This window comes from Protopterus annectens, chromosome 13.part0 (genome assembly GCF_019279795.1).
Source record: "Protopterus annectens isolate FY-2018-M chromosome 13.part0, PAN1.0, whole genome shotgun sequence".
In the NCBI taxonomy this organism is placed as follows: domain Eukaryota; kingdom Metazoa; phylum Chordata; order Ceratodontiformes; family Protopteridae; genus Protopterus; species Protopterus annectens.
In genome coordinates, this window is record NC_056747.1 from 976418169 (window position 1) to 976445430 (window position 27262).

The window sequence follows — 27262 nt, forward strand, 5'->3', positions numbered from 1 at the left end:
CATTTGCTACCTCACCTACCTGACTTAAATGACCCACAAACCCCAGCATTCCTCTCTTACTGAATTAAAAAAAATGGGCACCTGTCCCACAAAAAAAATCATCCCATACATAGCTCTCCATTTTGACCATGTGTCTTCTTGACACATCTGATTTGGTCCAATTGGCTATACAACATGATTGCAGTGTTGTCACCCCTCTTTGTGGAAAGTCCAAATTCAGCTAATATTCTTCTATATATTTTCAGTTTACGCTGTTTAAAGAAATGGATAGCTATGGTTCTTTCCTACTTCCCTCTGGCACATTCCTGCATTTCTTTCCCTTTGTTTTTCCTCCTTGCTTGCTACCCATTTCACCACTTTCCTATCTACCCTTAAACCTATAATCTGGTCAAAAAATAGAATCATATACACAGCACAAATAACTACCAAAAATAGCAATGGAACCCTTCACTTTTTGGCCTCTGTGTTTGCATGCAGTTTGCCACCATGCACCAATGCCAAGAGATGATGAACAGCTCTTCAATGGTGCAGTTTACCTCCATGCAGTGTTGCTTAAAAATGCCACGCTAGGGTAAAACACAGTAATACATTATGAATGTAATGTAATGAATAATTTCACTCCATCATCACTATTTAATTAAAATTATTACATACACCTGGATTCGAACCCAGTATCATCTGGGCTTAAAAAGAAATGTGTCCGTGCATTTACACTTGCTGCCACAGAGTCAGACTAGGAGCAGGTGTGTTTCATACACTCAATGCTAACTCTCACAATTTTAGCAATGAGCCTTGCATTTGCATTAACTAAGTGCAAACAGTGAAAGCAGTAGAAATGTGTATCCTGCATGTGCAAACACTTTGCCAGCCGTTGTGAAAACCTGCTGCTCTCCGTTGTGCTATGCAAAGTGAATAATAGCATGTATTAGTTTTGTTTATTGTCCATTTAGTCTTCATGCCATGAAGCTACATGTGGAAACATAAAAAATGTAGGCCCTATCTAAGCATATGTCACATATTTACAATGCAGCCATGTGTTACCTCTCCCCATGCACTGCAACCCTGGTCTCTCAGTACTTATTGACAAATATATCAACCACACTACATACACTGATAACAAATGTTGTGTGATATACCATGCACATCTTTAGAATGACAATACACATTCAGATTTTCAAATACTTGTACTTGGACACCTGTTTGCACATAGTTTGTAAAGCTGTCTCATGAACTATACCTGCACATTGGAAAACAACCACCACATACTATTCACTGCACACTGATCAATCTGGTAACATGCAGAACTTGAACTATCTTGACAGTTGAATATGCTTACACATCAGTTTCATGCAGGCCTTCCAACATCTCAACATCTTCTCTCCAACATCAAGTGCTGATGTCATCCACCATAAGTTGTGTCCTGCAGCCTTGTAAAAGTCAGTCTTGAGCTGTGGTGCTTGTGTAAAGTACTGTGCTCTCTAGTCAGTGTACTTAGGTAGGGTTTCTGTTCTCACTGCAGTCAACTGGGAGGAGTGTGTGTCTGTGTCTATATAGCCAAAAGAGCATAAGTGTGTATCCAAGAGTTACCACTACAACCCATGGATTGCCAATATTTTGACACTTACACATGTCTACACATCCATTTCATGCAGACCTCCCAACATCCGGTGCTGATGTCATCCAAGTAGATAAAAATTGCCAGCACCAAATACAGTGAAAAGCATCAAATGAGGCTAATAAGTTAAATACATAAGTATTTTATTACGGTATAATAAACATCCCAAACCTGTTTCAACCTACAGGCTTTCCTCAGTGGGAATCAAAGTAGTCCTGCAGCATTGTAAAAGTTAGACTTGAGCTGTGGTAATTGCGTTAAGTACTGTGTTCTCTAATCTGTGTACTTAGGTAGGGGTTCTGTTCCCACTGCAGTCAACTGGGAGGTGTGTGTGTGTGTGTGTGTGTGTGTGTGTGTGTGTGTGTGTGTGTGTGACTGTATGTTTCTGCACTTGCTTGATATTAGAGAGAGCATTTTACACCAGCATATGGACACTGTTATTACCATTTTTTCCTCATCAGACACTGCTGATGTCATCACCCATAAACTGTTGTCTGACACTCTCCAAGTCAGACTTGAGTTGTGGCACCTGCCTTAAATACAGAGTTCTCTAGTCAGTGTACTTAGATAGGTAGGGGTTCTTTTCCCATTGCAGTCAACTGCTGTGTGTGTGTGTGTGTGTGTGTGTGTGTGTGTGTGTGTGTGTGTGTGTGTGTGTGTGTGTGTGTGTCTGTGTGCATCTGTGCACTTACTTGACATTAGAGAGAGCATTTTACAACAGCATGTATTATGCTGCTATTACCATTTCCTCCTCATCAGACTCTGCTGATGTCATCAACTGTTTGCGGATGTGCAGTATTCCCATCAGGGCAGGGTCAGACACTGGCCTATAGGTCAGGCATAAGTCACCTATCCTATATGATACAGATTACAGTGACAGGGCTTTCAGTCTATTCACAGACGTCATGGTAAGGTTTGTAGGCCCTGTATTTTCTTGGTAAGAAATCCCTGTGGTCTCTCCAGCTGCTGCAGGTGTCTGGTGAGGTACATGAAATGCTTGGTAAAAGTATGTACAGAAGACCAAGTGGCTGCCTTCATAATGGGATCTATTTTACGTGATCGAATGGTCAAATAGTCAAATTAGTAATAGTTGAACCATAATAATCGAACCACCACAATGTCGAACGGTTCAATGGAGATCTCCATACAGTGCGGAAATGAAAGTTTTCCATTGTCTGCACTGTAGTGCGATCCCAGAGTTGGTATATTTAAGTAGCGGGGGGTGTGGGGGGTGCAGGGGCTTGCCCCCCTGCATAGAGTGTTTAAATGGTTTGTTTGGGTGGGTTTTTCTTTTTTTCTTTTCCATTCGACATTGTGGCGGTTCGATTATTACAAGTCGACTATTACGTGTTCGACTATTTCACCATTCGATCACTTAATACAGACCCACCAGAATGGAAATGTAGTCAACCCCTTTAAAAAAGGCTGTTGAAGAAGCAGCTGCCCTAGTAGAGTGAGCTCTCATATTGGAATTCAATTCTTTTCCATGAAAGGAATATCAAAGAGATTGCCTTAGAAATCCATGAGGCAACTGTCTGTTTTGACACTGCCTTCCCCAAGGCCCTAGTGTGAAAGGAGACAAAAAGCTGGTCAGACTTTCTAATGGATTTGGTCTTGTCCTGGTAATACCTTAGTTGTCTATGAACATCAAAGTAATGCAAAGTTCTTTGAGGAGTTTTGAGGTTGAGGGAAGAAAACAAGTAGATAAATGGTATGATTCAAGGAGAGCTCAATAACCACCGTAGGCATGAAAGAAGGATTGGTCCCGAGGGAGACTCTGTCTCTATGGAAGATAAAGTAAGGAGGAGTAGCCATAAGAGTTTGGATTTCTGAGACCCTCCTGGCAGATGTAAGGGCCACCAGCAGTGCTGTTTTCCAAGTACATAGTTTAAGTGATGCTGAGTGAGCTGCTTCAAATGGAGACAGTGTGAGTTTTTCCAGCACAACATTAAGATCCCATGATAGAGGGATAGGTCTATGAGGGGGGTCTGATATGAAGAATCCTGTTTAAGAAGAGTTTTACCTGTAAGCTGGATGCCAAAGGAGGTACCAAAGGAAGGCAGACTGAGATGGCTGACAAATGCACTTTTACAGAAGAGTATGTCAGTCCTCAATGTAGAAGCTCACACAAGTAAGAAAGGACCATGGGTACTGGAACAAGAAAACGGTCCCGTTTGTTCTTGAGACACCACCTGGAGTATCTATTCCATTTTGATACACAAGTTCTCCGGGTACTAGTTTTCCTGGGCTCCTGCAGGACATGGAGTATGTCGTCTGAATACAGGTGTCTGAAGGGGATCAAAATTCTATCACCCACAGGGTCAGTTTGAGGTTGAGCACCTGAGGGTGGATGAGGGACCCCCTGTCTTGTGTGAGTAGGTTGAATCGGTGAGGTAACCTGTGGTGATTGTCCTTGGTCAATATGTGTATTAGGGGAAACCAATGCTGTCTTGGCCAAAAGGGGGTCACCAGCAGGATTTTTGGTTTGTCCCTCTGGATCTTCAGAAGGCCTTTTTGAATCAGTCTGAAGGGGGGAAAGCATAAAGAGACATCCCTGTCCAAGAAAAAGAGAAGGTGACCACCTTCCAAGCCTGTGGATGTGGGTTTCTGGTGCAAAACAGAGGCATCTCTCTGTTCTGGGAGAAGGCAAACAGGTCTGCCTGAGGAATACTCCACCTGTGAATAAGATCCAAGAACACCTCCCTGTGAAGCATCCATTTGTGAGAGGGTGTTGAGGTTCTGCTGAAGGTGGCTGGCACCACATTCTCTTCTGAAGGAATGCACACACCTTGCAGGTGAAGGTGTAGTTTTTGCCACTAGGGACCAAATCTGAACTGCCAAAGTGCAACGTGCATAGGACCTTGTCCCTCCCTGCTTGTTGATATACCACAGGACAGTCATATTTTCTGTGACTACCTTCAGGGTGTCTGGTAGGAGAATTTGTTGGAATGTTTGTAGTGCCAAGAGAAGGGCCTTCAGTTCTTTGATACTGATGTGATCCCTTTGTCTTTGGTAGGACCATTCTCCCTGAACTTTGTTCTGGTTGTTGTTGATTTCCAGAACTGCTCCCCAACCCAGATCTGATGCATCTGTGTAGAGGTGTTGTGAGGGTGGAGGGATCTGCAAGGGTATTCTCTGATTGAGGTTGATGGATGAAATCCACCACTCCGGCTCTTTTTTCAAGCATGGGAGAAGAGAGAGGGGAAACATCCAGAGGATGGGAGTGTTGGTTCCACAGATTCTTCAAGACCCACTGGAACTTTTTCATATGTAGCATTGCAAAGGGAAGCACGGGAATCGAGGATACTGTGTGACCCAGGACCCTCAGAAATTCCCTGCCTAGATGGGTTGGAGGGAAAGAAGAGTTTGGAAGTAATGGGTAAGGGCTTCCACCTTCTGGCAGGGATTGATCTTGTCTTGCCTTATTCTGCACCCTAAGAAGATAAGATCTTGGGTAGGTGACATTTGAGATTTTTGTTGGTTCACTGTGAACCCCAGGTCTGCCAAGATTTTGAACACCATGATTAGATGATGGTAAAGGGAGTGGCGGTCCTGGTGTAGGATTAACAGGTCATCCAGGTAGGGATATATGTGCATGCCCTGCATTCTGTGGTGGGTGATAACTGGAGGTAGACAATTTGTGAATACTCTTGGAGCTGTAGAGAGCCCAAATGGCAACACAGAAAACTGAAAATGCAATGAACCCACTGGGAAGGGTAGGAATTTCCTGTAGTTGGGGTGAATGGGGATACGAAGGTAAGCATCTCTCAGATCAAGGGATACCATGAAGGCTTGGATGGGGATAAGGGGTAAGACATTATGCAAGGTGAGCATCTTGAAGGTAGGCACCTTGAGAAATAGATTGAGGATAGACAAGTCTAAAACTGGTCTCCAAGGACCATCCTTTCTTGGGACCAAAAACATCCTGGAGTAAAATCTCTTCTTTGTCTGATTTGGAGGGACTTTTTCTATTGTGTCCTGAGCTAGGAGTGGATCCAAAATTGGAGGAAAGAGGTGAAGCTGGCTTGAAGGGGGTTGAGGTATCCCCTGGAAGGCAGGAACTGTCCACAAAGTCATAAAATAACCTTTTTGGATGATGGAAAGGACCCAAGCTTCTGAGGTGATTTTCTGCCAGGAGGGTAGGGAAAGGGTGAGGTGGAGGGACAGGGGGGTGGAAGTGGGTAAAAGGTTTGAGTCACAGTGAAGGAGCTCTGTCAGAGTCAGGCTGGTTCCAAACTGGAGCAGGGGTTGAAGTAGAGGAGGGTCTAGGAGTGGTTTGTTTCCTAGGGTGTCTCTGTCCTTTAGATTGTGGAGAAGTAGCGTGAGAAGACTGCCTCCTTACAAAACTGGTCCTTTGTGGGTAGTTCCTGTGGTATCTAGGAATGATCAAGATGAGCAAATGTTTTACATTTTGCAACTCCTTGCCCTTTTCTTGGAGAGATTTAAGGAGCTCTGTGGAAGCAATGCCAAAAAGGGCCTTATTATCAAATGGTGTATCCAGTAATTTGGCTTGTACATCCATGGGTATGGGCTGGAGTCTCATCTGATATTGCAGATGTGGATGATGCTTCTACTGCATCACAACTGCATTTGATGGAATGGCTTGTCACCTGAGAGGTGGTAGAGAGCAGGGCAGAAAGCTCTGATTTAGCAGGAAGATCTGGCACATCAGAGTATCTAGAACAAACCTAGCAGTGTGTGTTTGATAATTAATAGCTCTAATGGCTAGTGTGGAAGAAGTACACATTTTCTTTCCTTGTTTATCCATGAATTTGCTATCATTATCTGTAGGTAATAGAGAAGTGGAAGGCAGCTGTCTGGAGGATGCTGGGTCTGCAGGGGGGGTTCATTAACAAGAAATGTGCATCCCTGGGGACCTTGTAAAACCTATCAGGATGTTTAGAAGCTGGGGGGCTGAGAATCTGGGACCTGAGATGCAGCCTGAAATGCATCATGAAAGGCTGGAAGCAGAGAAGGAACTGAAGATGGAGAAGGCTGGTCCATCTGCAGGAGTTCAAAATACCTCTTTTTAGTCTCAGAAACATCAGAGAGTTGCATTTAAAATGCTCTCTCATAAGTGTAATGGTGACCACAAAGGAGAATTCTTCCCCAGGAGACTCGGGACTAATGGTGTCCTCCTCAGGAGTAGCAAGGTCTTTGGGAGACTCAATTTGGGAACATTAAGTCAGAGAATCATCAGAAGAAGAGAGTTCTTCCTTTGACTCCTCCAAGGCCTGCACAGGCAGTAGGGCTGGTTGGGGCACCTGAGACTGAAGGGCCTGGAAGGCTCTGAACAAGTTCTGGGAAAAGGCTTCCCATCCATTTGCTGGTTCTATAGCTCTGTGCTTTTCTTTTTGTGTCCTTTTAAGAGGAATAGTAGGAGTAGTCGGTTTTGGAGCCAACTCCAGGGTGGATGGAAAGGTAGTAGTAGACCCCTCTGATACAAAGAGCCATGGTTCCCCCTCACCATCAGAGCCTGATGGCTGATCAATATCAGTGGACATACTCTGGGTTTCATCTGAACCGGCTTCCACCACGGTTCCCAGTTCCAGTGGTGAGACCAACGTCCGATGGGACCCTGGACTAACATCTGCCTTGAGTGTCTCACCAGACTCCTGAGGTGTAGCATGGGCATCAGACCTAACTTTTTTGGCTTTTTTCTGAGGTGGTTCCTCAGAGGTATCTGCCCCACCCCTCCATACCCAATGCCAAACACTGGAGTCTTTGGTTTTCTAAGTATAACTTTAAAGCACCCAAGGGGCTATGCAAAGTTTTAGGTACAAAGGACTGGTAGATGTCACAAGACTTATAGTCATGGGCTTCCCCTAAACAAAATTAGCACTGATCTTGCGTGTCCTTATGTGGAATTTGTCTTCCACAAGCACACTTTCACTTCCTAGCTGACATGTACGTCTGGAAGGCAAGAAAAAATATAATCAAAAAACCCAAAAGGGTACTTTATCTGTAGCGCACAGCCAAAGTTAAAATGAGCAAACGGATTTTCGGAGCTAGCGATCAGAGGTCCACAGATTACTGTGGCAGAAAAGTTCTGAGTTGAGGACTTGGAGATGCCACTTTTATAGCCAACATTGGTTTACGGTTCTGACATGCAACATCACACGTACCCCTTATCCTAAGACTTTGGTATACTGGCCGAATGTCTGGTGCTGCCTGCAGCCACCCACCTCCCTACTGTCATGAATACTGCAACATGAGAATAGAAGGACATCTACCAAGGTGTCTAGAATTATGCTCAAGTAGGACTGGTGCTCTGCACATCTTAAAATGAACTACTCTGTAAACATAAAACTCCTGGATTCTATTTCAGTCTGATTTTGCTGCTGGCTACAAATAAGGAGTAACATTAAAGCAAAAATTATATTAATCACATAGCACTATGAACTGTGACAATGGTACGATTTCACAATAGCACATTAAACTGACACACTGCAATGTGTTTAGATTTGCCGACCATTAATTCAGTGCAGTGATCATGGTTTTGTAAAAAAAGGTTTATCATGGTGTACTATTAATATTCCAGTGGAACTTCAGAGTTTCATTCACATAACACTCTTTGAATTGTACACTCATCAAGGCATTAGCCTGCCCTGAATCAAAGTATTTGGAAAGTGCACATATAATGTTAAACAGTGGTTAAACCTGATATTCTAGACTTACTCTGTGACTGGATGTACTTACTTTATGACTGCATGTACTTGATTTGATGGACTTCTGTTTCTGCAAAAACTGAATGATGTACATTTCTGTGATCGGGGATAAAGCAACCTACTATTGTGTTTCTGGTATCTGTTCTTGCACCTCCTCTACATTTTCAGTGGGCAAGAACTTGAATGTGTGGTGCAATTCTGCATATGGCCACATCAAGAAGTGGGTGTTTGGTTGAAAGTCAGTAGTATGTGATCAATTGGTATACATGCTAAAGATGGGTCTATATTATATAATCGAAGAGACACTTCTTCGAATACATAATAATCTGACACCAAAAGGCCGAAATCCAAAAACTGCGAATGGCCACATCCTCTAATTTTTTCCTAAGGAAAAAAATTCAGTTGGCCGTTCCCAAGGTTTACCCTTTTCCCCAACGTAGAGCGATCTCGGAGTTGGTATATTTAGTTGGGGGGGGTATGGGGGGCACAGCCCCCTTGTCAGGGGGTGTGGGGGGGCAAAGCCCCCCACTTAAATTAGATTTGAAGTGTGTGTGTGTTGTGTTTCCCTAGGACACAATTCATGGACGTGGACATTCTCGGTTTTGGGATTTCGGTCTTTTGGTGTCAATTATTACGTATTCGAAGAAGTGTCTCTTCGATTACGTAATATAGACCCGTTAAGATGTAGACTTGGATTCTACAACTGATTTTCTTGTGCTAGACAAAAGGTATAGAGAGTGTTTGTATTGGAAATGATCAGTGAATCCCCCAAACTGGTTCTCACTCTCTGAATGCAGTTTGTTGAGACGGCTGGTGATCACAAGTTCCTATCACTGAGCAGTACAATTTCATATGTCCACACTGGAGATTGTGTAAGTGCAGAAAAGGAGAAACAGTTGGTGTTACAAAATACCAAACATTTATTTTTTGTCATGTCTGTGTAATTTCAAAGTTTGAATGTACAACGTGGCTGCACAGATGTAAGAACATTTATTTAGGTGGTTTTGTTGTTGTTTTTACTGCTTCTGTTGATTTATGTGGCCCTTTGATAAGGGAAGTTTTTGGAGTCTATGGTTGCCTTCTGGTGATGTAACTACTAGAGTATCTGATGTATGTGGTTATTCAGTATTTAGGCTGCAATTTATAGCCGCAGTGGTGGTGCTGCGGTAGCGTTGTCGCCTTACAGTAAGACGCTGTCCAGTTCGATTCTCAGCTAGAGCATCGTCTGCGTGGAGACATGCGTGAATGGGTGTACCTTCGTTGAAGGTTGTGCATCAGGCCTGGCAAGCCGGTACGTAAAATCAACTGCCAATCATTAGCGGACCAGAGTTCCGCTGTGGCGACCCCTAACCGGGAAAAGCCGAAAGACACAAACAAACAATAATTGTACGGCAGCAAGTTGTTCTGAGACCAGATAATACACGTTGATATTCTCTGAAATATTCTTGTTTGTTTCCTAAATAACTTACTGCAAGTATGCAAACAATTTTCAAGTATCAGTATAGCTGCATATGGTGAGGTATCAGCACCACTTCTGGTGGGACCACAACAAACTATTAGCCTGGAACTACTACCTAACCTTTCTTACTTTAATCATAAAAGCTTTATCAGAGTTCTTGTTTAGAATTACATTTCATTTTACTTATCCTCCAGAATTTTCTTTTTTTCTTAATGCCTTTTTTGCTCCCCTGCATCTCAGCCATCAGGCTTCAACATATCAGACCCCAGCCCATTTGTCCCCTAGTGGTGGGAACCACCTTCAGATCCAGTACAGCAGAAGCCATCTTGGATGACATCATTCAGGCAGCCATAAGGGTTGCTTGTGTTCTGACAGTATCCATGCATTGAGGATATTTCTTTACTTACTTTGTACGGGAGAGTAGGGATGGCGTATTGGTTAAGGTCTTTACCTCACAGGTGTGAGGTGCAGGGTTTGATTCTAACCTCTATTTTCTGCGAGGTTTGTAATAGTCTGCAGAGTGATAGCCTAGCATTTACCTATGAACCCCCTCCACTGGGTGAAAAGATGCACAACCCATACCATTACAACATCTTCCCCTATGCAAGTACATGCTCCCATGCATTTGCTCACTGAAAGCTACTACCTGCAGGCATGCCCTCAGGTCAGAGACCAACACCTTTCCTCTGAACAACTGCTACAGCCTGTGACTAGATCCACCCCATCTCCCCATGCTGGGAAGCCCATCATCACTGTCAACTTTGACAAGCATCACTGTCAACTTTGACAAGCATCAGAGATATTAACTGAACTCATGATTCCTGGGCTATACTCAGGCTTTATTCCACTATATCTTAATCATTTTTCTTCAGCTTTAACAGACTTCACTCTGTACCATATCTCAAAAGTGGAATGAATCTATATAAAAAGGATCACCTTAGTAGTGTAGCTTTAATAGTAAGTCACTCTAAATCCCTTCTGTACTATACTTATGACTGACAAAATCAACTTTCTACATAACAGCACAGCAAACTTTTCTCCCTTACTCCCTGATGTTTAGTATTTCTAAACACAAGCGCATGGTTTTCCTGAAGTCATAAATATAGCAGTAATCTCGACTCCACTCTTGGCAGCCCTGCCATTTTCCCTTTCATTGAAACTTTCTCTGCATTTACATTGCTGCACATTACACCAACATTGCTGACATGGTCCTTTCATTGAAACTTTCTCCGCATTTACATTGCTGCACATTACACCAACATTGCTGACATGGTCCTTTCATTGAAACTTTCTCCGCATTTACATTGCTGCACATTACACCAACATTGTTGACATGGTCCTTTCATTGAAACTTTCTCTGCATTTACATTGCTGCACATTACACCAACATTGCTGACATGGTCCTTTCATTGAAACTTTCTCTGCATTTACACTGCTGCACATTACACCAACATTGTTGACATGGTCCTTTCATTGAAACTTTCTCCGCATTTACATTGCTGCACATTACACCAACATTGCTGACATGGTCCTTTCATTGAAACTTTCTCAGCATTTACATTGCTGCACATTACACCAACATTGCTGACATGGTCCTTTCATTGAAACTTTCTCTGCATTTACATTGCTGCACATTACACCAACATTGCTGACATGGTCCTTTCATTGAAACTTTCTCTGCATTTACATTGCTGCACATTACACCAACATTGCTGACATGGTCCTTTCATTGAAACTTTCTCTGCATTTACATTGCTGCACATTACACCAACATTGCTGACATGGCCCTTTCATTGAAACTTTCTCTGCATTTACATTGCTGCACATTACACCAACATCACTGACATGGTCCTTTCATTGAAACTTTCTCCGCATTTACATTGCTGCACATTACACCAACATTGCTGACATGGTCCTTTCATTGAAACTTTCTCTGCATTTACATTGCTGCACATTACACCAACATTGCTGACATGGCCCTTTCATTGAAACTTTCTCTGCATTTACATTGCTGCACAATACACCAACATTGCTGACATAGTCCTTTCATTGAAACTTTCTCCGCATTTACATTGCTGCACATTACACCAACATTGCTGACATGGTCCTTTCATTGAAACTTTCTCTGCATTTACATTGCTGCACATTACACCAACATTGCTGACATGGTCCTTTCATTGAAACTTTCTCTGCATTTACATTGCTGCACATTACACCAACATTGTTGACATTGTTTTCCCCATCTGACTACTACAGATGCACTTGCACATTCAGTGTTTATCACAGAAGAGGCATTTTGGAGTCCACAGGACCTTTGTATTGATGATAACAAAACTCATAAGCATATCACAGTCACTATAACCAAAACAAACATGTAAAGGCAAAAAGGAAAAAACAATGCACACCAACAATAAATCAAGGGTACATCTCTTAAAAGTGTAAAAAATATGTTACAAAAGGTCGACAATTGTAACAATTTTACATTCTAAGTAATCTATTGCTCAAAAGACTGATGACTAAATTAGAAGGCTCTGCATTGTGCAATAAATATTATGTCATAACAATAGCAAATTTCAATATTTCTGGTCTAAAATTTCTTGTTTTATTATGTTCCTACCCAGAAAAACAATTAGTGATGCACTTTTTTGTTTAGGTAAGGTGATTTTACAAAGCAATGATGTTCGTTTCCATAGTTTCATGAAAAACTTTCAACATTATCACTGTATGACTAAGTCACGATATAAAGTGCTTGAAAGTTGTTTTCCAGTAAAGATGACTTTCCACAGCAAATGTGAAATCACATTTTGGGAAACGGTTGTATGATAATGTTACAGTTCATAAAGTAAGGCCAAATAATATGATTTATAGAAATCTTGAAGTTAATTTTTTTTTAAATGGCTATAAGCTACAGCCTCCAGTAAAAAAAATGGAAACATCCCCTGAAGTACATTTCCCTCATAGTTTCATAGATAGATACTAGGCAAGTAGTCACAAATTAATAATTCAGTCTGCCCTGCCCTTGGATTTGCGATGCTTCAGCTGTGCGCATCACCCTTCCAGGGAGGGTTGAGTATGATTTCCTGGGGTGGATTCATGAAAACTCATCCAGTTTTCAAGATTGACCTTTAAAATAGACTCAGTACTATTTTGCTTGACATGGAGGGAAAGCTTGTTCCAAAGGCAGGGAAAGCATTGTATTAAGAACATGTTCTTCCATTAACTCATTTATTTGCTGATAAGAGATTAAGGTTCTTGCTGCTGGTATACGAGGAGCCATTGGTTTTACAATGTGAAGAAGGTCAAATAGGATAGAATCTTTTATGGCATGAAAAGCTATTCACAGGTCACCAGAAGAAGTCTGTAGGAGACAGACTACAGGGGATAGTCTGCCTGGATATCTGGGAAATATATGTCCTGTGATTTTGTTGACAAAGAATTTATGAGGTCTCAAGTTAGGTATGATGCTTATAGTGGTACATACCAAAGGAGGCATCATAGTAACATAGGGCAACAGGGACCATAAGGTGCCTACTACATGCTTAATATTGCTCATTTTCAAAGCAAGTAGGGTCATATATGATATTCCTTGTGTAAATTTGTGTCTATCCATGTAATCTTGGCTAGCCTTACAGATAGCCAAAGCAATACTTTGTTTGGGCTGTGGTGCAAGGTAGGGAATACAATCATTTGGGAAACTATCCCTACCGTGAGTATTGTTTATTTGTTAGTGTATATTTAAGCTACTAGTGTGGGTGTTTGTAGAGCCATTGGTTTTGCGAAGAAATATGAGGTCAAATAAAATTAGAAATTTCATGGTTCAAAATGTGAGACAAGGGCCATCTCAGAGCAGTAGACTACTGAGTATAAGAAAGTTTAGCTAATCTATCAGACTAGATGAGGAAGTTAAGGCCTTTAATTTTCTTGGTTAGAAATCTTTGAGGTCTCTCCAATTAAGCAATAAGCTTGAACTTCTACATATGAAAAGGGGCATTATTCGACAATGAGTCTGATGAAGGAAGATAATAGTGGCAGAACGACTTCTTTGGATCTTGATGATAAAAAGAACAGGGAACCAGCATGTGACCATGCAGCCAGAAAAAACACCAAATAACATGAGGCTCACTTAGTAACACTTGCGTGGCTTAAATAGCATGACAGTCTCAAACGCACTTGTAGAATGTTCTTTAGTAACTATCTCAGCTTAACAATGCTACCTGGTGACTTCAAAAACTGTGCAAACTAGTAAGAAAGTTGCAGGTTTACCAACATTTACCACTATCTTAAAAACTTAATAAATAATGCCACAAACTCCAGTCCTAGGTTGAAAATCACTTATATTTAAAAACAGAAACATAAATACAGTTTAGCACTTTCATCCCAAACCTTGGGACTTCTTCAGAACTGTTGCTTACAAGCTAGAAACTCTGTTAAATATTAAAATAAGTTATAAAATGTCCAATCATCAGTCACAATAAAGCACTAGAAGTTAAAGAAATATACGAAGATAAGTAGTTACACGTGTTCTTTGATTGTGTTGTACTCACATCTTACTGGAATAACATTAATCTTTTTTATAGGCTTTATTTGGGGACAATTTTGTTTTATCCAAGTCATTAATTCTGTTTAATACCCCTATTCCTGCTTGTGTTAAAAGAATGAAATACCCCTCTTTTATGATCTATTTTATCAATTGCATGAAAAGTTATAACCAAGAACTGGAAGAATGAAGCTACATCCTCTTTCAAAGAATTCACAAATATTGCAACCGAGGTATGTCATTTGGAAATTATCACCATTAAATCAAGATCTACTAGAATCACCTCCTACCTATAACACGTGGACAAATTTAAAGGAACTGCTTGATAAACAAAAATAGGTTAATCTCAATATCTTTTGAAAAAGTTGATGACATTATTATTGGCCAGGGAAGGAAATACAAAACTTTATTAGGGGGTAGATCAGACTGATATCCCTATTCCCCCCACAAATTCTTCTATAGTAATACCTTATGGGTCACATTCAAAGGAAATTAAAAAGATACTAGTCAAAAATGGTGTATTTTTAAAGGTAACTTGAAGATTTTGTCATTTTTAGGTGATACACTTAAATATGTCTCTAAAACAGGGAGGAACTTGGAAAACCTACTAGAAAACCCTCAAAAATACCTTTCAAGGTGCAAAGGAACTAGTGCAAAGAGATGTTGTGAATGTAATCCATGTTTTTACATTTTAAACATGAACAACGTCAAGGTAGGATCCCCCACTAGAGGAATCTTTGTAGGTAACAGAAATTGTACATCTAAGGGGGTAGTTTATCTTGCTTTCTGTGATGGTTGCAGGAATTTCTATACAAGTAAAACTGAAAGTTAAGAAAAATAATCTATGAACATCTGTACACTATCAACAAAAGAAACCCCAACAGTGCACTGTTTAAAGCATACTTAATTATGCCCTACATACACTAGATTTCAGTCTGGTATCTTGGAAACTGTTCCTTTTTCTCTCAGAGTGGTGTACGGGAAACAGAATTAGAGCTGAGCTAATATGGCAACCAAGACTTAATGCTGCAACACTCCTTGGTTTAAATTGAATACACATCTATTACCCCATTCTAAAAAACAGAGCAGCTAAACTTTAATACTAGCTAGCTCTGTATACTTCCTAGTCTTTTGTAAAGCACATATTTAGCCTATTTCTGCACTTTATATTTTAGCACTTTTTAAACTTTTTAGCCTTACAATAAGTCTGAATAAAAAAATGTTACTTATTTACATTTTTTTCCAAAGGTTTTTAATATGAATTCTATGCACCAAGTTGTTTTTATGAATTTTAACTTTGTTATCTCTAACTTCTACTGCTTAATTAATTGTGACTGATGACTGGTCAATTTGTAACTTATTTTAATACTTAATGGAGTTTCTAACTTGTAAGCAACAGCTCTGAAGATGTCCCCAGGTTTGGGCTGAAAGCTCTAAACTGTATTTATGTTTCTGTTTTTTAATACAAGTGATTTTTGAACGAAGACTGGAGTTTGTCACATTAGGTACGAAGTTTCTAAGATACTGCTACATGTTGGTAAACCTGCAACTTTCTTACTAGCTTGCATAGTTTTTTTAAGTCACCAGGTAGCATTGCTAAGCTGAGCTAGTTACTAAAGAAGTTCTACAAGTGTGTTTGAGACTGTCACTACTATTTAAGCAACCCAAGTGTTACTACATGAGCCTTATTGTGTTATTTGATCTTGATGATAGTTCACTGGAAATTCATTGGACCAGACAGACAGATTTTCTGATTATAGTGGAATCATTTTGACTGAATGAGAACAAGTTGTTCACCTAAGTACCCAGGTCCCTTACAACAGCATCTGTCTGAAGAGGAGTACTATTTATAACATATGAGGTGGGAAAAGCCTTTCTGCCAAAGCTACGTTATACTTTTTTCATTTACCTTGAGACCATTTTAGCACACCAATTATGTCCACATTCTAACCCTTGGTACAGATGTTTAGTACCAGTGGACGGCAGAAAACACTGTCCAGCTTGTAGTCATCCGAAAACTCAGTCAACCACACTTCTGAGATATTGGCTTGGATATCTACAAAATAACTGCCAAACAGTAGAGAACTCAGCACTGATCATAGTAGTATGCCACTAGTTACAATTTTACTTTTAGTGAGGGTACCAGCAACTTTCACAACTTTGTGTCTGTTGGACAGTCAAGTTTACACTCCTGCAGACAATGCTGGAGTTTGCATAAATTTGTCTAATTTTTACAATAACAACAGCATGACAGAGAGTGTGAAAAGCCTTGTTAGGTCAAGAGAAGAAGCTTGAATGGAGTAACCACTTGCCAAAGCCTCTAAAACCTTTGCAAAGAAGTGTACTAAGTTCAGGAAGCAAGGCCTGGCCTTAACAAAACCAAATTGACCGGGGTCTAGATGAGTTAAATTGCCCATGTCTGCATAAGTGAGAAATCCCACAGCTTTGCATGTATGGCTGGTGAGGATGATGGAGCTATAGGTACCTGAGTCTGTAGAGGAACCAATCTTGTACTGGGAAGTTACAGTAGCAGTTTCCAGGCATCAGACACAAATCCTATGCATAGGATGAAGATGAACAATTTAAGCAGAGGTTCGGATACTACATACTTGGCAATGATAAGAATGCAGCTTGGTATGTTGGCTGGTCTAATGGAAGTATTATCTCTAGCCTTTGACATGAATACCAAGACTTGTTTCAAAGTGATTTCAAGAAACACTAAAGTTTCAAAGACGGTGGGGCAACAATATGGATAGATGGGGGTAAAGTTAACATTAAATTTGTCTGTTAATATATTGGCTATATCCTTGGGATCAGAACATGTGATATGACCATGGATGAGCTCAGTACATAACTGGAAATTATTCTGTAATTTCCTGATATACCTGAAGAAAGATTTAAAGTTTCTTTTGGTATCTTTAGTGACCTTAAGCTTGTACTCTACTTTACATTTTCTATGTGAGAGACAGACACTTAAATTAGCCAGGCTGCACATTTCACGTTTTTTTTCATTGGTTAAATTATTTGAGTGATACTTAAATACACAGTGAATTTCTGGGCCTTTGTCTTTATCTGAAAAGATTTCAAAACTGTGTAAACTAAATCACTACTGGTGAGTTCCTGCTAGTTCTTCCCTCTCACCCTCTTGTTCGCTGATCTGCTTTTTAAACCTGGTGATTTTAAGCTGCCCACCCTCTACTGTAAATCAAGCTTAATATGTTCCTCTCTTTCTACACTGCTGTTGATATCCTGAGTTATTTATTTGCCTTTCTTTGTGCTAATATTGAAAAAGTGCATTTGTCTCTCATTGACTGTGCTGCTGATTTACTTGCTCTGAATTCATTACCTAGCTAGTTGTTGAATAAAGTATTGTATTTGTAGACTCTAGCAAGGACTTGTTTTTTGCATCAAGAGGCCAGTGGATCTTCCATCTGGTGCTTGGTCTGTTTAGGCTGGGGAAACACTTGAGATTTCTGCATGAGGTTTTATTGGGTGGAGAGCTTATTAATCAGCTTATCTTATTTTTGGTGCTTTTATAAATTCTGTACATTTGAATGGCTCTTGGCTCATTTATAAAAAGCCAAGACTTTTATTGAGCAATTACACCTTTATAAGCTGTTTAAAGTACACTGCTGTATCTGTATCTTTAGGTTTGTTTGTGGTAGCATTTCACTCCGGACACTATTTTACTTCGCTTTTACATTAGGAGGGCTGGGATTGTTCATCTAGTGGCAGTAGGTGTTTACCTGATCTATCTGAACTGGGAAATACACAAATGGGCTCCAAGTATCTTTTTGCACTTCTCTTATATACTGTAACTGTACTTTAGCAGTTTAGAAAAAAAACTGTACTGTCTACTGCTGCTTTAAGTAGTTAATTGTACTGTATTTCATTGTATCTGTTAGTTGGGCCGTTGTAAGTAGTTAGTGTGGTCTTGTAACACTTTGGCTCCAAACCAGCTATTCTACATTAAGAAGGTGTTTTTCTGCATCCTTGTGGCAGAAGTGTGCTGATCTAACCTGTCTGAGTTGGGATTGCTGATGGAAGGCTTATTGTGTACTTTCCTGATTAGTAGTTAGCTTAAAACTTGTTCCTCTTTGCTTGTATTTAAGCCTCACATTTGCCTGGTGCTGCTCTTTGAGCAGTGCCCTTGTATAGACGCAAAAGCCCAGAAGCTCATTCTTTCCTAAGCAGCTGTCAGTGAAACCCTTACAAGCTTTTCTGCTGCTCTAGGAGCAACTTAGTTGCACAGTGAGCAGCATTGCCTTACTGATCAATCTTAGCCTACACAAAGTAAAGTTTCCTCTTGCAGTTTTGGCACTACCAGCACAGTCCTGTTAAATTAACATATTCCCTTCCCTAATATAACATAAAGTAAGAGCCTGCTACCATGAATGGGCAGTTTCTCATCCTCTCTCTGGCCAGCCTGATAGACATGGGCATCCTGAGGCACTGTAGCAATTGTGTCATGTATACTGACAACCACTTACATCTGAAACAAACAAATGCTTTATGTGAGAGATGTAGTTACATTATGAAACTGGAGGCAAGACTCTCACATGAGGACAAACTGAATGCCAAACAGGATGTCAGCACACACACACTTCCCACACTAAATAAGGACATGACACATAAACCCATATATGCAGAGGTACTCATTGAGGCCTCCCAAATGGAAACCACATACACACATAACAATGCAAAAAACAACCACAACAAATAATAACACACACACACACACACACACACACACACACACACACACACACACACACACACACACACACACACACACACACACACACGTGTCTCAACAAATAAGCCCATAAGATATCACACCACAAAACCTAATGTCTTGGTCATAGGGGACTCCATAGTGAGACTCATGGATGTTCGTTCCCCTCACCAGGCTGGATAAGGAGCAGATTACAGTTAGCTGCCTGACAGGTGCCAAGATCCATCAAGTCACTCAAAACCACAATTAATGGTATGAGTCTGTCAAAATCCATGTGGTGATGAATGACTTAACACATACTTCACTAACCTATATGAAGAGAAACATGACTGAATTATCAGATTATGTGTCACAGGCAGGTATATGCCTAGTCTTAAGCAGTATTCTACCTTCTCCAAGGATGATGCTACAATACAAACACAAAATTATTGACTTTAACAATTGGCTTAGCTTCTGATGTCAATCCAAGGGGATCCAGTATCTGTTAGCCTGGGAAGACATGGTTGACAGGTCACACCGCTTTGCCAGAGATGGTCTGCACCTGTCTCCTCTAGGCTTTCGGATACTGGCAAAGGAATTAGCCACCCCTATTGTGCCTTTTTTAGGCAGTGTCAAAATAACCAACCTTCCAACATAACAAAATCCTCTTTAGATAAAATCAAGGTACTGCTACTTAATGCTAGGAGTCTAAACAAGAAACTGCATTCCCTGGAAGCACTCCTCACTTTGGAAGGTGCTGACGTTTGTGCAATCACCAAGACATGGTTCAAAGGCACAGAAAGAACCACAGCTGTGCAGAGCTTCAATGCCTTCCATACATTCAGACCACAAACTGGGCATGAAAGCTCCAAAGGAGGAGGTGTATCCATCTTCATTAAGGATACTCAACGCTAGAAGTCTAAACCTCAAGATGCACGCACTCGAAACTCTCCTTAGCATGGAGAACATCGATATCTGTGCAGTAACAGAAACCTGGTTCAGGGCTCCCGAGAGCACCCCAGCACTACCAGGTTATACCTCATACCATGCTTTTCAGCCCCAAAACTTGGACCGAACCACAAAAGGAGGGGGAGTATCGATATTCATCAAAGATACCCACACCTCCAGGTTGGTGGCAAAGCATGAAGCATCAGAGACTATCCATGTGCAACTAACAGTGGGTAAAACTGCCTTCCAGTTTATAGCCTGCTACAGACCACCCTCCCAAACCCAGGAACCCCACTCGGCCTTCCTGAGAACACTGGAAAATATGAAGGTCTCTCCGAACACCATTATATTGGGCGACTTCAACTACCCAAACATAGATTGGGAGCATTACTCTAGCTCCAACACCCTTGCCCAAAGGTTCCTAGAATTCATAAACTCAAATGCTATGGAATAACTTGTTACCACTCCCACAAGAGGGGAAAACATACTGGACCTGATCATCACCAACATGGGGACTCTATGCTCCAGACCAGAAGTGTATCCCTCACTGGTAAGATCAGACCATAAACTGATCTCACTGGATATTCACATCCCGACCCCACCCCCTGCCCAGAAAACCACAGTGAAAAACTTCTCTAAAGCAAATTTCACACTCCTCAAAACCGAGGTGGAATCCTTCAAAGCCCCCGGGCCTGTGGAAAATACGGCCCAGACCGCAGAATCCTTTATAAATGCATTCTATGAACACCTTCAGGACTGCATGGATCATGCAATCCCAAATAAAACCAAGACCCAATCCTCCAAAGGCAGACAACCTGTCTGGTGGATCCCAGCCATAAACAAACTATACAACAGAAGGAGGAAGCTACTACATGATAGAGCAAAATCCCAAAAAGGGAAGGCATCTCTGATCAGTATTAGCAAAAAACTAAGGGCACTCATAAAATCGTCAAAGGCCAGCTTCGAGAGAAAAATTGCACAGGACACTAAGGATAATCACAAGGCTTTCTTTAGTTATGTTAGGAACCTGGGTGGGAATTCCCAGATATGCTCAGAATTAGTCCAAAATGACAAAAAATACACTGATCCCACAGACATTGCCAACATCCTAGCTGACAGGTTCAGCGCAAACTTCTCCCCCCCCCACCAAAAGGGCAAATATCTATCCCAGCAGACTGCTGCCCCTGACATCTCAGATGCTCAGGTGGGAGCCGCCTCTCCAAAGCAAAAACACAGCATGAATGGGACCAGACGGTGTCCCAGGCTGCGCCCTACATGAACTCCAAGAAGAGCTAAACCCAAACATAAAACTACTGTTCAATCTCAGCCTTACTACAGGATATGTACCCAAAGAGTGGCGACAGCAACAGTGGTCCCTCTCCACAAAGGTGGTGCCTCAACGGACCCTGGAAACTATCGCCCCATAAGCCTGACTAGCTTGGTCTGCAAAGCTATGGAAAGGATCATCATGGACCTCATAAATAAAGATATTGGGGACCTACAGACACTGGATCCTACCCAGTTTGGCTTTGTTAAGGGCAGATCCTGCCTCTTAAACCTGGTTGACTTCTTTGAAACAGTCACCAAGGCCATTGACGAAGGGAAGGTGGTCCACACAGCCTATCTGGACCTCGCAAAAGCCTTCGATACAATACCCCACTGGCATTATAGATAAGCTCACCAGCTTAAATATAAACCCCTATGTCACTAGATGGGTTGCAAACTGGCTCAAGGACAGAACCCACATGGTTAGAATTGCTGGAGCCATGTCAGACTCCAAAACAGTTACAAGTGGCGTCCCACAAGGCTCAGTCCTGGGACCTCTCTTGTTTGGTATATATTTCTTGGAGGTACAGGCCAACACGGAAGGACTGTGGCTGACCAAGTTCGCAGATGACTGCAAACTGGGCCATAATCGACTCTCCAGCCGACACAAGCATCCTCCAAAAGGGCCTCATAGAAACAGACAACTGGTGCCAGAGCCATGGCCTCAAGCTAAACGCCAAAAAGTGTATAGTCATCCCTTTGGCAAAACAAAGTGCCCACAAATTACCACATAGGTGATAATCCATTAAGTACAGAAGAAGTAATTAGGGACCTGGGGACCCAAGTTGATAGCAATCTCTCATTTGGCAACCACGTGGCCAAAGTGGTTAGAAAAACATTTTATATAGCCCACCTAATCATGAAGGGATTCACATCTAGATTAGGGGAGGTCATCGTGCCTCTTTACTCATCCCTCATCAGGCCCATAATTGAGTACAATGCCCCTTTTGGGATGTACCTTACCAAACACCTGCAGCAACTGGAAAGACCCCAAAAGTACCTCACCAAGAGGATCAAAGGGCTCAAACAGATGCCATATGCTGCCCGGTTAAAGAAACTCCAGCTCTATTCAGTGGCATACCGCCTGCTCAGAGGTGACCTGTGCCTGACGTATGGCATACCGCCTGCTCAGAGGTGACCTGTGCCTGACGAATAAGGCCATGTCCAACCCAGAATTAAGGGACATGCTGCACCTCAAAAAATCCAAATCCCATCGAGCTACACGCTCGAGAGACTTGAACCTCAGCACTGAAATAAATAGGACATGCTGGAGGGACAGATTCATAACCCAGAGGCTCCCTTCACTCTGGAATAAAATCCCAGTCCAGGTTAGGCAGAGTCCCTCATTGACTCTTTTCAAGAGGAATCTTGATGAGTGGATGGGAGATCGTAGGTTTACCCCGGGTATCACTTCTGTGTCACTGTTAGACAGAGGCACAGTATACTAACCTCGAAAAAGGGCATAGCAAAATTAATTTAAAATGGGTGGCGAAAGCCAAACATACTCTGGCTAGGCTTATAAATGCCCTAGGGCAGATAGCCTAGTATGAACCTATGAACCTATGAACCTATAAGTACACCTCGAGGATGGTCAAACAGTATGACTCTCTTCAGCTACTCCATGTCCAACTAACTACAGACACAGCCCCCTACCAGATTTTAGCTAGCTATCTGTCCCCCACAATGAAACAGGAAAGCATACTGCATACCTTAACTTACTGGAGTCACTTGCCATACAGCCCAACACCGTACTCATGGGTGATATTAATTATCCTGACATCAACTGGGAAACCTACATGAACACAAACATGCTGGCTCAGACATTCTTGGACTTTGTCAGTGTAAATGCTCTGGAACAGATAGTCAGCACACCTACAAGAGGCTCAAATGTCCTGGACACAGTACTCCCTAACATGGGAGAGCACTGCACCCCCTCCCCGTGTGATGCCCACCCTGGTAAGATCAGACCATAAATCAGTCTCATTCGATGTAATTATAAAACCAGATACCCCATCAAGCTCAAAAATACTTAAGAATTTTTCTAAGATAAATTACCTCCTACTAAGGGAATGTATAAGAAGTTTCAAAGCATCCTGAAACATAAATAATACGGACTCTTATGCAGAGGTGTACACCAATGCCCTGTAGAACCACTGAAGCAGTTGTATAAAATCAGCTATATCTGACCGGATTAAAATCAGGTCTTACTGAAGAAACAAGCCACTCGGTGGACCCCTAGTATAAACATGCTATACAACAAGAGAAAGAAACTAATGTTGAAAAACAAGAGGGAACTGGCTCAGCAGAGGAAGAAATCCTTCTCCAGCTTAGATAAACAAATTAGAGATCTTATTAAGTCCTCCAAAGCTAATTACAAAGCAAAAATAGCCTCCCTAGCTAAGGACAATCACAAAGCATTCTTTACATCTGAAATCTAAAAGGGAATACCCAGCTATGAGCTGAACTGGCTGTGGATGGCACTACCCATACTCAACCAGAGGTAATAGCCAACCTGATAGCTGCCAGATTTGGAGAAAACTTCACTGCCCCCGTCGGCTCCACTCATCCCCCAAAGTATACCTGCCACCACTCCTCAGACTAATATCGCAAGACAGCAGGCCATCTCGGTACTCGCCAAGGCCAAAAACACAGCATCAGTGGGACCAGACAACATCCCAGGCTGACTTTTAAACAACTTAAAATATGCCCTAGCAGATCCACTTGGATCCCTGTTTAACCACAGCCTGAGAACTGATTATGTTCTGGCAGAATGGAGGACAGCAACAGAAATCTCTCTGCACAAAGGGTGCCATCAGCTGACCCTGGAAATTACAGGCCCATATGCGTGCCTAGCATTATCTGCAAGGCCATGGAAAGAAACATTATGGACTTTATTAACAAAGACATAGGTAATCTCCAAACTCTGGACCCAACCCAGTTTGGATTCAGTAAAGGTAGATCATGTCTGTTAAACATGGTTGACTTCTTTGAGAAAGTCACCAAGGAGATGGATGAGAGAAAGACAGTGCATACCACCTATCTTGACCTAGCCAAGTCATTTGACACAATTCCCCACTCAGGTATTATAGAGAAACTCCTAATTGGGAATTAAACCCTACATTGCCAGATGGGTAGCCAACTGGCTCACCAACAGGCCAAAGCCATGGATTAAAGCTAAATACAAAAAATGCAGTATTATTCCCTTTGGGTAAGCTGACATCCCTGCTAATTACATTATACACAGCAACCCCCTAGGTGTAGACCCAGTGGTACATGACCTGGGTACTCAGGTTGACAGCAATTTGAACTTCGACCACCACGTATCCACAGTTGTAAGGAAATCCTTCCATGTGGCACATTTTGTAAGTAAAGGCATCACATCTAGATCTAAGGATGTTACAATCCCATTATACTCAGCCCTCAGACCAATAAATGACTACAATGCTCCCTTTTGTATGTACCTCACCAGACACCTGCAACAGTTGGGGGAGACCACAGAGGTTTCTCAGGAAATTACAACAAGAGAAAGAACCTAATGTTGAAGAACAATAATTTATGCAACTGCTTTAGTGGTTCTACAGGGCATTGGTGTACACCTCTACATAAGAGTCTGTGTTATTTATGTTTTAGGATGCTTTGAAACTTCTTATACCATCCCTTAGTAGGAGGTAATTTATCTTAGAAAAATTCTTGAGTTCATAAAACAAGTCTTACATGGAAAGACCGAGAGCCCTGTCACTGTATTGTCTCCTACAGGTTGCCAAGGGGTAAGGTGTGCCTGGCTTACAAGGCAGTCTCTGACCTGGCCCTGATGGAAATGCTACACATTTGTAAATCAAACTGCATGAGGGTCGCTTGCTCCAGGGATCCTAACCTAGCCTCTAACATGAACAGGTAGATACATTTCTCAGAGGCTGCCACTTCTCTGGAAAAAGCTTACAATTCACGTGAAACAGAAACCCCTCCCTGACCCTCTTCAAATGCAATGTAGATCAATGGATGGGTGACCGCAAATTCATTCCCGGAGCGGTGCCCATGTCCCTCCTGTACAGCGGAAGTCATTATTAACTACCATAGACCTTTAGTTCTGCTAACTTCACTCACCTAACCACCGACAACTGGGGCAACTCAGGATAAATATGGCTAGGCTTGTAAGGGCTCTAGGGCCATTAGCCTGGTAACCTCCTATGAACCTATGAATAGTGCTCTTAAGTTCCATGCTGGCATATTTCAATGTAGGGATGAGGTAGGGTTATGGGAATGTCTTACAACTTTTCATAATTTTTCTTCTTTGTTACATGTTTTATTAATACAGGTGTTCCACCAGTGAGACTTACTCCTGAATTAACATTTGGGGTGGTAAGTACTGACTTTTCTATGCAGCTGTTTAGGTACTGGTAAAAGTCAGAGGTGAATGTGGTAGCCATCTCAGTTAGGTCCAATTATCAGGGATTGTTGGGACTTTTTACAGAACTGAGGTAGGTCTGCCCTAATGAAGTTCCTAAAGATGGTCACATTTAGTGGTGGGATGGTACCAATAAGCTTGATATTGAAGATGACTGCCTTGTGGTCAGATTTAATCAGGGACAAGGAGATGTTTGTGTGTGTATGTATGGGTGGGGCTAAGTAAGTAAGGACCGGGTCAAGAATATTATAGTTTCTAGTGAATAGTTTTACACTTTGGTCTACTGCATCAACATTCACAAAGTCTAGGAAATGCTGAACATATTCATTTTTAGAATTATACGTATGCTACTCACAGAAGATGTTTTGCCTGATTTCTTTACTCCTCAATGGTATTACGACAGTTTCCATGATCTTTAGGGGACACTGCTGGTGATCTGGAACTGACAATAATTAATAGCTGGATTTGTTAAGGGTGGTTTGGATGTCTACGAGCTCCAATTAAGGTCATGGGTCTGACAATGGATTAGTAGAAGAAGACTCCTTTTGATCTGAGGGAGACATCTTTAGAGATTAGATGGGCAAAGTCAAAGGAGTTGCAAAGTTTGTTGGAGGATGAGAACATGCTGCCAGTGTAAGCAGCTATTTCTCTAAAAACTGTGTTGGTTTGGAGAGAGGCATCACTGATGCAGTGTGAGATGGGGAATTTCTGTTTCCCCAGTAGAACCAGGGTATATTCCTTAGCATTTAATTCAAGACTGTGATCAATACAACAGCAGTATTGACAGGAGAGCTGATGACTGCACCCAGTTTGCAACTGTCAGCAAATAAGTCAGCCACAGGCCTAAAGCCATTAGCAGGATATCAGAAAAACAGATGTCATAAGACAAAAGACTGAAAAAGGCAGGACACCATTATGAGTCTGGCTCTTCTATAGTGAAGTCATATTTCTAGGTAGGGGTGGAATGTGCACAGTGCGAGTGTCAAATGGGGCAGAGAGACACTAATGTTTGGCCTTTTTTTGCACTGTATCTGCTGCTGATGGCTCTCATCCATTAACACGCAGCAAGATCTACTTGCCCCACTATCCAAGATCAGTTTTGTGCCTTACGCCTGTTGCCAGCTGAGATAGGTTCAGCTTATCCAAACTCCTATAATGGATGAAGGAGTATTAGAAAATGAATGAATGAATGAATGAATGAATGAATACCCTATTATGTTTCTGTTACAGCAGTTGTTTTGTGTTTTTTTTTTTTTTAATACAGAATTCAGCTCTACCATGCCGATTCAGTTCTGACATATTATAAGTGGCCTCTCTTAGTCTCTCTCTCTTTCTCGCTGCCCCTACCCCGTATATTTCAATTGTACCCTACTTGATTTTGTGAAGCTGAAGTCTGTGGTAGCAAAAATACTTAACTTACCAGCTGCATTCATCTCCCCAACTATATGTTTGCTGCACAAGGACTCTGTTAGCAATGGTATCAGTAGCAATTGTGCATTTTTCATTTTTACACACACACACACACACACACACACACACACACACACACACACACACAAACACACACACACAGATTACAATAGGAAACTC

At 41.6% G+C, this 27262-nt stretch overlaps 1 protein-coding gene across 1 annotated transcript in view; it reads right to left on the reverse strand.

The window, feature by feature from the left end:
- Window positions 1-27262, reverse strand: part of FKBP10 (FKBP prolyl isomerase 10) — a 368229-nt gene that overhangs the window by 235210 nt on the left and 105757 nt on the right. The window lies entirely within an intron of this gene.